Below are 8,807 nucleotides of genomic sequence, written 5' to 3'. Positions count from 1 at the left end.
ACATCTGCTATCTGGATTTGGGTAAAGGAGAACCTGGAGAGGCTTGGGCGAGTAGCTGCTTCTGCTGCTACTGAGTAACATCAGTAGCAGCAGAAGCAAGCAGTAGTAACAGCAGTAGCAGCAGTAGAAACATCAGTAGCAGCAGTAGCAGAAGAAGTAACATCAGCAGCAGCAGTAGTAGCAGCAGCAGTAGTAGCAGCAGAAGTAGCAGCAGCAGAAGTAACAGCAGCAGTAGTAGTAACAGTAGCAGTAGTAGCAGTAGTAGCAGCAGCAGCAGTGGCAGCAGTAGCAGCAGTAGTAGTAACAGCAGCAGTAACAGCAGCAGTAGTAGAGGTAGTAACATCAGCAGGAGCAGCAGTAGTAGCAGGAGTAGCAGCAGCAGTAGTAGCAGTAGTAGTAGTACAGTGTCTCCTGACCCCTCCTGTCTCAGCCTCCAGTATTTATGCTGCAGTAGTTTATGTGTCGGGGGGCTGGGGTCAGTTTGTTATATCTGGAGTACTTCTCCTGTCCTATTCGGTGTCCTGTGTGAATCTAAGTGTGCGTTCTCTAATTCTCTCCTTCTCTCTTTCTTTCTCTCTCTCGGAGGACCTGAGCCCTAGGACCATGCCCCAGGACTACCTGACATGATGACTCCTTGCTGTCCCCAGTCCACCTGGCCATGCTGCTGTTCCAGTTTCAACTGACCTGAGCCCTAGGACCATGCCCCAGGACTACCTGACATGATGACTCCTTGCTGTCCCCAGTCTACCTGGCCATGCTGCTGCTCCAGTTTCAACTTCCACCTGACTGTGCTGCTGCTCTAGTTTCAACTGTTCTGCCTTATTATTATTCGACCATGCTGGTCATTTATGAACATTGAACATCTTGACCATGTTCTGTTATAATCTCCACCCGGCACAGCCAGAAGAGGACTGGCCACCCCACATAGCCTGGTTCCTCTCTAGGTTTCTTCCTAGGTATTGGCCTTTCTAGGGAGTTTTTCCTAGCCACCGTGCTTCTCCACCTGCATTGCTTGCTGTTTGGGGTTTTAGGCTGGGTTTCTGTACAGCACTTTGAGATATCAGCTGATGTACGAAGGGCTATATAAATAAATTTGATTTGATTTGATTTGATTAGTAGCAGTAGCAGCAGCAGTAGCAGTAGCAGTAGTAGCAGTAGTAGCAGCAGTAGCAGTAGCAGTAAGCAGTAGTACCAGCAGCAGTGGTAGGGGTAGAAGCAGCAGTAGCAGCAGCAGTAGTAGCAGCAGTAGCAGCTGTAGCAGCAGTAGTTGTAGCAGTAGTAGTAGTAGTAGTAGTAGTAGTAGCAGTAGTAGTAGTAGCAGCAGTAGCAGTAGTAGTAGTAGGAGCCGCAGTAGTAGCAGCAGTAGTAGGAGGAGCAGCAGCAGTAGAAACAGCAGCAGTAGCAGCAGTAGTAGTAAATGCAGCAGCAGTAGTAGTAGCAGTAGTAGTAACAGCAGTAGCAGCAGAAGCAGCAGTAGCAACAGTAGTAACAGCAGTAGTAACCGCAGTAGCAGCAGTTGCAGCAGTAGGATCAGTAGGATCAGCAGTAACAGCGGAAGCAGCAGTAGCAACAGTAGTAGCAGCAGCAGTAGCAGCAACAGAAACAGCATCAGCAGCAGTAGCAGTAGCAGTAACAGCAGCAGTAACAGCAGCAGTAGCAGCAGTAGCAGCAGTAGCAGCAGTAGCAGTAGTAGCAGTAGCAGCAGCAGTAGCAGCAGTAACAGCAGTAGCAGCAGTAGCAGCAGTAGCAGTAGTAGTAACAGCAGTAACAGCAGTAGCAGCAGGAGCAGTAAAAACAGCAGCAGTAGTAAATGCAGCAGCAGTAGTAGTAGCAGTGTAGTAACAGCAGTAGCAGCAGTAGCAGCAGTAGCAGCAGTAGTAACAGCAGTAACAGCAGTAGCAGCAGCAGCAGTAACAGCAGTAGCAGCAGTAGCAGCAGTAGCAGCAGTAGTAACAGCAGTAACAGCAGTAGCAGCAGCAGCAGTAACAGCAGTAGTAACAGCAGTAGCAGCAGTAGCAGCAGCAGGATCAGTAGTAACAGCAGTAACAGAGAAGCAGCAGTAGCAACAGTAGTAGCAGCAGTAGTAGCAGCAGCAGTAGCAGCAACAGAAACAGCAGCAGCAGCAGTAGCAGCAGTAGTAACAGCAGTAGTAGTATCAGTAGTAGCAGTAGCAGCAGCAGTAACAGCAGCAGTAGCAGCAGTATTAGCAGCAGTAGTAGTATCAGTAGTAGCAGTAGCAGCAGCAGTAACAGCAGCAGTAGCAGCAGTATTAGCAGCAGTAGTAGTATCAGTAGTAGCAGTAGCAGTAGCAGCAGCAGCAGTAGCAGTAACAGCTGTGGTAACAGCAACAGTAGCAGCAGCAGTAACAGTAACAGCTGTAGCAGTAACAGCTGTAGTAACAGCAACAGTAGCAGCAGTAGTAGTAACAGCAGTAGCAGCAGCAGCAGCAGTAGTAGTAACAGCAGTAGTTTCAGCAGCAGCAGTAACAGCAGTAGTAGAGGCAGTAATAGCAGTAGTAGTAATAGCAGTAGCAGAAATAGTAGCAGCACCAGTCGTAGTAGCAGCAGTAGTATCAGCAGCAGCCGTAGCAGCAGCAGTAGTAGTAGTAGTAGTAGTAAAAGCAGCAGTAGCGGTAGTAGTAGTAGCAGCAGTAGTAGCAGCAGTAGTAGCAGCAGTAGTAGTAGTCGTAAAAGCAGCAGTAGCGGTAGTAGTAGTAGCAGCAGTAGTAGCAGCAGTAGTAGTAGTAGCAGCAGCAGCAGTAGTAGCAGCAGTAGTAGTAGTAGCAGCAGCAGCAGTAGTAGAAGCAGCAGTAGTAGCGGTAGTAGTAGTAGCAGCAGTAGTAGCAGCAGTAGTAGCAGCAGTAGTAGTAGCAGCAGTAGTAGCAGCAGTAGTAGTAGTAGCAGCAGTAGCAGTAGTAGTAGCAGCAGTAGTAGCAGTGTCTCCTGACCCCTCCTGTCTCAGCCTCCAGTATTTATGCTGCAGTAGTTTATGTGTCGGGGGGCTGGGGTCAGTTTGTTATATCTGGAGTACTTCTCCTGTCCTATTCGGTGTCCTGTGTGAATCTAAGTGTGCGTTCTCTAATTCTCTCCTTCTCTCTTTCTTTCTCTCTCTCGGAGGACCTGAGCCCTAGGACCATGCCCCAGGACTACCTGACATGATGACTCCTTGCTGTCCCCAGTCCACCTGGCCATGCTGCTGTTCCAGTTTCAACTGACCTGAGCCCTAGGACCATGCCCCAGGACTACCTGACATGATGACTCCTTGCTGTCCCCAGTCTACCTGGCCATGCTGCTGCTCCAGTTTCAACTTCCACCTGACTGTGCTGCTGCTCCAGTTTCAACTGTTCTGCCTTATTATTATTCGACCATGCTGGTCATTTATGAACATTTGAACATCTTGGCCATGTTCTGTCATAATCTCCACCCGGCACAGCCAGAAGAGGACTGGCCACCCCACATAGCCTGGTTCCTCTCTAGGTTTCTTCCTAGGTTTTGGCCTTTCTAGGGAGTTTTTCCTAGCCACCGTGGTTCTACACCTGCATTGCTTGCTGTTTGGGGTTTTAGGCTGGGTTTCTGTACAGCACTTTGAGATATCAGCTGATGTACGAAGGGCTATATAAATACATTTGATTTGATTTAGCAGCAGTAGTAGCAGTAGCAGCAGTAGTAGTAGCAGTAGTAGTAGCAGTGGCAGTATTAGTAGTAGCAGTAGCAGTAGTAGCAGTAGTAGCAGCAGTAGTAGTAGCAGCAGTAGTAGCAGCAGCAGCAGCAGTAGTAGTAGTAGTAGTAGTAGCAGTAGTAGTAGTAACAGTAGTAGTAGTAGTAGCAGTAGTAGTAGTAACAGTAGTAGTAGTAGTAGTAGTAGTAGCAGTAGCAGCAGTAGTAGTATTACTAGTAGCAGCAGTAGTAGTAGCAGCAGCAGCAGTAGCAGTAGTAGTAGTAGTAGTAGTAGTACTATTAACAGTAGTAGTAGTAGTAACATTAGTAGTAGTAACAGTAGTAGTAGTAGTAGTAGTAGTAGCAGTAGTAGTAGTAACAGTAGTAGTAGTAGTAGTAGTAGTAGTAGCAGTAGTAGCAGCAGTAGTAGTAGTAGTAGTAGCAGTAGTAGTAGTAACAGTAGTAGTAGTAGTAGTAGTAGTAGTAGTAGTAGTAGTAGCAGTAGTAGCAGCAGTAGCAGCAGTAGTAGTAGTAGTAGCAGCAGTAGTAATCAAGGCTCTACAGGGAGATGTGTTCTCAATCTACTGGGACTAGCATTCATCCTGACTGGGGCCCTGCCTCTGCCAATACTGCACACCATATGCCAAAATCCCATTTGCGACAGGGGACACACAACCCCCTCATCCTGGGAAAAATATAATTCCTCCCCCCCAATATATCACTGTAAACATAACTATGTAATTTCAATAATATTAATAATACGCAATGAAAGCCCTTGTGCTGATTATAGACACATAATAGAGCATTTTTAAGTTTCAAAAGATTGTGACTCCCTGCCCTTTCCCTCACAATGGTTTGAACCACTGCCCCCCCTGCCCCCCCCTCCCTCTCTCCTGCATTCAGCAGTGGCACATGATGCAGTAAGTCGTTCAAACAAAGGACATGTTAGACATTTCTTTACTTCTACCACTTAATACAATAAAACACATTTAAAACCGTCACCGGTCTTCATTTTTGCTGCATTGAATTACAGGTCACTCTTTGTTAGCTAGCGGTTAGCTTACGTTTGCTAGCTAACTACAGTAACATCAAACAGTTTTTGCAGCTGTTTGAAATTGAGTCAATGAGAGAAGCTAGCAATGTTGTGTTCCTTACCTGGCAAGGTGACAGAGTGTTCATGTCTACCGTCTGAAAGGCACTCAATGCAACTAGCTAACGTGAGGTTAATCCAGTCAATCACACCATAGCGATTTTGTTTTATGTTCACAGGGTTCACAAATACAATAGCTGAATTTGCAGAGCTAGCGAGCAAACCGATGGAGCAAACATTAGCTAGCAAGCTAGCTAACACCTATCCCATTTATGTGGCTTCGTCAAAGATGGAATCTTTACTATCGTCAGTTTATTCCAAGATCAGCATGCAGCTGTAGTGCTTCGAAGTCCATGTGATTAGGTTAGCGATAAACTGAACAGAACTATACTCTCTTCTACCATTGTCTTAAATATCTTTAATGGTCTCGTTGCAAAAGCTCAATTGTCGCTAGGGGACTTTGAAGCACATGTGTCCCGATCTTGGAATAAACGGACGATAGCAAAGATTATAGCAAACACCACAGAAACGGAATTGGTGCTCACTAGCTCTGAAAATTCAGCTATTCAGCTATTGTGTGAAGCCAGCCAATATATAACGAAAACATAAACTATATTAAAGTTACAAAAGGTTGCAGCTTACGTTATGTAAATGGTGAACTCATACAGCTGTCTACCTTTGTCACTTCAATCCGTTTCACATTTGCTTGCTAACTAGCTAGTTACCTGTTAGATCGAAGCCAATTATATAATGATAGAAGATAATAGATGATAGAAGCCCATCTCCTCCTGTAAATAACCTGCACACTCTGTGTGTGTGTGTGTGTGTGTGTGTGTGTGTGTGTGTGTGTGTGTGTGTGTGTGTGTGTGTGTAGCCAGCCAGCCAGCCAGAAAAAAAGACAGACATCAGAGCATACAGTGCCATCCGTTTTGTCACCAAAGCCCCATATACTACCCACCACTGCAACCTGTATGCTCTCGTTGTCTGGCCCTCACTACATATTTCTCACCAAACCCACTGGCTCCATCTACAAGTCCATCTACAAGTCTTTGCTAGGTAAAGCCCCGCCTTATCTCAGCTCACTGGTCAACATAGTAACACCACCCTTAGCACGCGCTCCAGAGGGTATATTTGACTTGTCATCCCCAGAGCCAACTCCTCATTTGGCCGCCTTTCCTTCCAGTTCTCTGCTGCCAATGACTGGAACAAATTGCAAAAATCCCTGAAGTTGGAGACTTATATCTCCCTCACTAACTTTAAGCACCAGCTGTCAGAGCAGCTTACGGATCACTGTACCTGTACACAGACCATCTGTAAATAGCCCACCCAACTACCTCATCCCCATATTGTTATTTATTTTTGATCTTTGCACCCCAGTATCTCTACTTGCACATCATCTGCACATCTATCACTCCAGTGTTAATACTAAATTATAATTATTTCACCACTATGGCCTATTTATTGCCTTACCTCTCTAATCTTACTCCATTTGCACACACTGTACATAGATTTTTCTATTGTGTTATTGACTGTACTTTTGTTTATCCCATGTGTAACTCTGTGTTGTTGTTTTTGTCGCACTGCTTTGCGTTCTCTTGGCCAGGTCAAAGTTGTACATGAGAGCTTGTTCTCAACTGGCCTACCTGGTTAAATAAAGGTGTTCTCAACTGGCCTACCTGGTTAAATAAAGGTGTTCTCAACTAGCCTACCTGGTTAAATAAAGGTGTTCTCAACTGGCCTACCTGGTTAAATAAAGGTGTTCTCAACTGGCCTACCTGGTTAAATAAAGGTGTTCTCAACTGGCCTACCTGGTTAAATAAAGGTGTTCTCAACTAGCCTACCTGGTTAAATAAAGGTGTTCTCAACTGGCCTACCTGGTTAAATAAAGGTGTTCTCAACTGGCCTACCTGGTTAAATAAAGGTGTTCTCAACTAGCCTACCTGGTTAAATAAAGGTGTTCTCAACTAGCCTACCTGGTTAAATAAAGGTGTTCTCAACTGGCCTCCCTGGTTAAATAAAGGTGTTCTCAACTAGCCTACCTGGTTAAATAAAGGTGTTCTCAACCAGCCTACCTGGTTAAATAAAGGTGTTCTCAACTGGCCTACCTGGTTAAATAAACGTGAAAAAAATATAAAAAAATTACAATTTAAGTACACCAAAACGTAAAGTAAGAACCCTAATAGCCTAATATCTCAAAGACCAGTTAATAAAATGTTCATAAGAAAGAAGCACAATGCTGATGGAAATGTTTCATAATGATGTGGCAGAGCAGGCAAATTATGGCGCACAGACAGCAGAGCTGGGGACAGATAGGCAGGGGCAGACTGGCAGAGACAGGGAGTCTCAGGTAAGTTTGAGTCTTAGTTTGGAAACATTATGAAAGTTTCTCTCCTTTTTAGACTTGTAGGACCAGGTGTCAACCATGTTGCCAGCAGCACCAGTATAGAGGACAGTGTCACTGCCACGGCAGGACCAGGTGTCAACCTTGTTGCCAGCAGCACCAGTATAGAGGACAGTGTCACTGCCACGGCAGGACCAGGTGTCAACCATGTTGCCAGCAGCACCAGTATAGGGGACAGTGTCACAGCCACGGCAGGACCAGGTGTCAACCATGTTGCCCCCAGCACCAGTATAGAGGACAGTGTCACTGCCACGGCAGGACCAGGTGTCAACCATGTTGCCCCCAGCACCAGTATAGGGGACAGTGTCACTGCCACGGCAGGACCAGGTGTCAACCATGTTGCCCCCAGCACCAGTATAGAGGACAGTGTCACAGCCACGGCAGGACCAGGTGTCAACCATGTTGCCAGCAGCACCAGTATAGAGGACAGTGTCACTGCCACGGCAGGACCAGGTGTCAACCATGTTGCCAGCAGCACCAGTATAGAGGACAGTGTCACTGCCACGGCAGGACCAGGTGTCAACCTTGTTGCCAGCAGCACCAGTATAGAGGACAGTGTCACTGCCACGGCAGGACCAGGTGTCAACCATGTTGCCAGCAGCACCAGTATAGGGGACAGTGTCACAGCCACGGCAGGACCAGGTGTCAACCATGTTGCCCCCAGCACCAGTATAGAGGACAGTGTCACTGCCACGGCAGGACCAGGTGTCAACCATGTTGCCCCCAGCACCAGTATAGAGGACAGTGTCACAGCAACGGCAGGACCAGGTGTCAACCTTGTTGCCAGCAGCACCAGTATAGGGGACAGTGTCACAGCCACAGCAGGACCAGGTGTCAACCATGTTGCCAGCAGCACCAGTATAGAGGACAGTGTCACTGCCACGGCAGGACCAGGTGTCAACCTTGTTGCCAGCAGCACCAGTATAGAGGACAGTGTCACAGCCACGGCAGGACCAGGTGTCAACCATGTTGCCAGCAGCACCAGTATAGAGGACAGTGTCACAGCCACGGCAGGACCAGGTGTCAACCATGTTGCCCCCAGCACCAGTATAGGGGACAGTGTCACTGCCACGGCAGGACCAGGTGTCAACCATGTTGCCAGCAGCACCAGTATAAAGGACAGTGTCACTGCCACGGCAGGACCAGGTGTCAACCATGTTGCCAGCAGCACCAGTATAGAGGACAGTGTAACTGCCACGGCAGGACCCAGTGTCAACCTTGTTGCCAGCAGCACCAGTATAGAGGACAGTGTCACAGCCACGGCAGGACCAGGTGTCAACCATGTTGCCAGCAGCACCAGTATAGGGGACAGTGTCACAGCAACGGCAGGACCAGGTGTCAACCTTGTTGCCAGCAGCACCAGTATAGGGCACAGTGTCACTGCCACGGCAGGACCAGGTGTCAACCATGTTGCCAGCAGCACCAGTATAGAGGACAGTGTCACAGCCACGGCAGGACCAGGTGTCAACCATGTTGCCAGCAGCACCAGTATAGAGGACAGTGTCACTGCCACGGCAGGACCAGGTGTCAACCATGTTGCCAGCAGCACCAGTATAGAGGACAGTGTCACTGCCACGGCAGGACCAGGTGTCAACCATGTTGCCAGCAGCACCAGTATAGAGGACAGTGTCACTGCCACGGCAGGACCAGGTGTCAACCT

The sequence above is a fragment of the Oncorhynchus kisutch genome, linkage group LG15, assembly GCF_002021735.2.
Source record: "Oncorhynchus kisutch isolate 150728-3 linkage group LG15, Okis_V2, whole genome shotgun sequence".
Taxonomy (NCBI): Eukaryota; Metazoa; Chordata; class Actinopteri; order Salmoniformes; family Salmonidae; genus Oncorhynchus; species Oncorhynchus kisutch.
The sequence above is the reverse complement of the archived record's forward strand: the minus strand, read 5'-3'. Positions refer to the sequence as shown.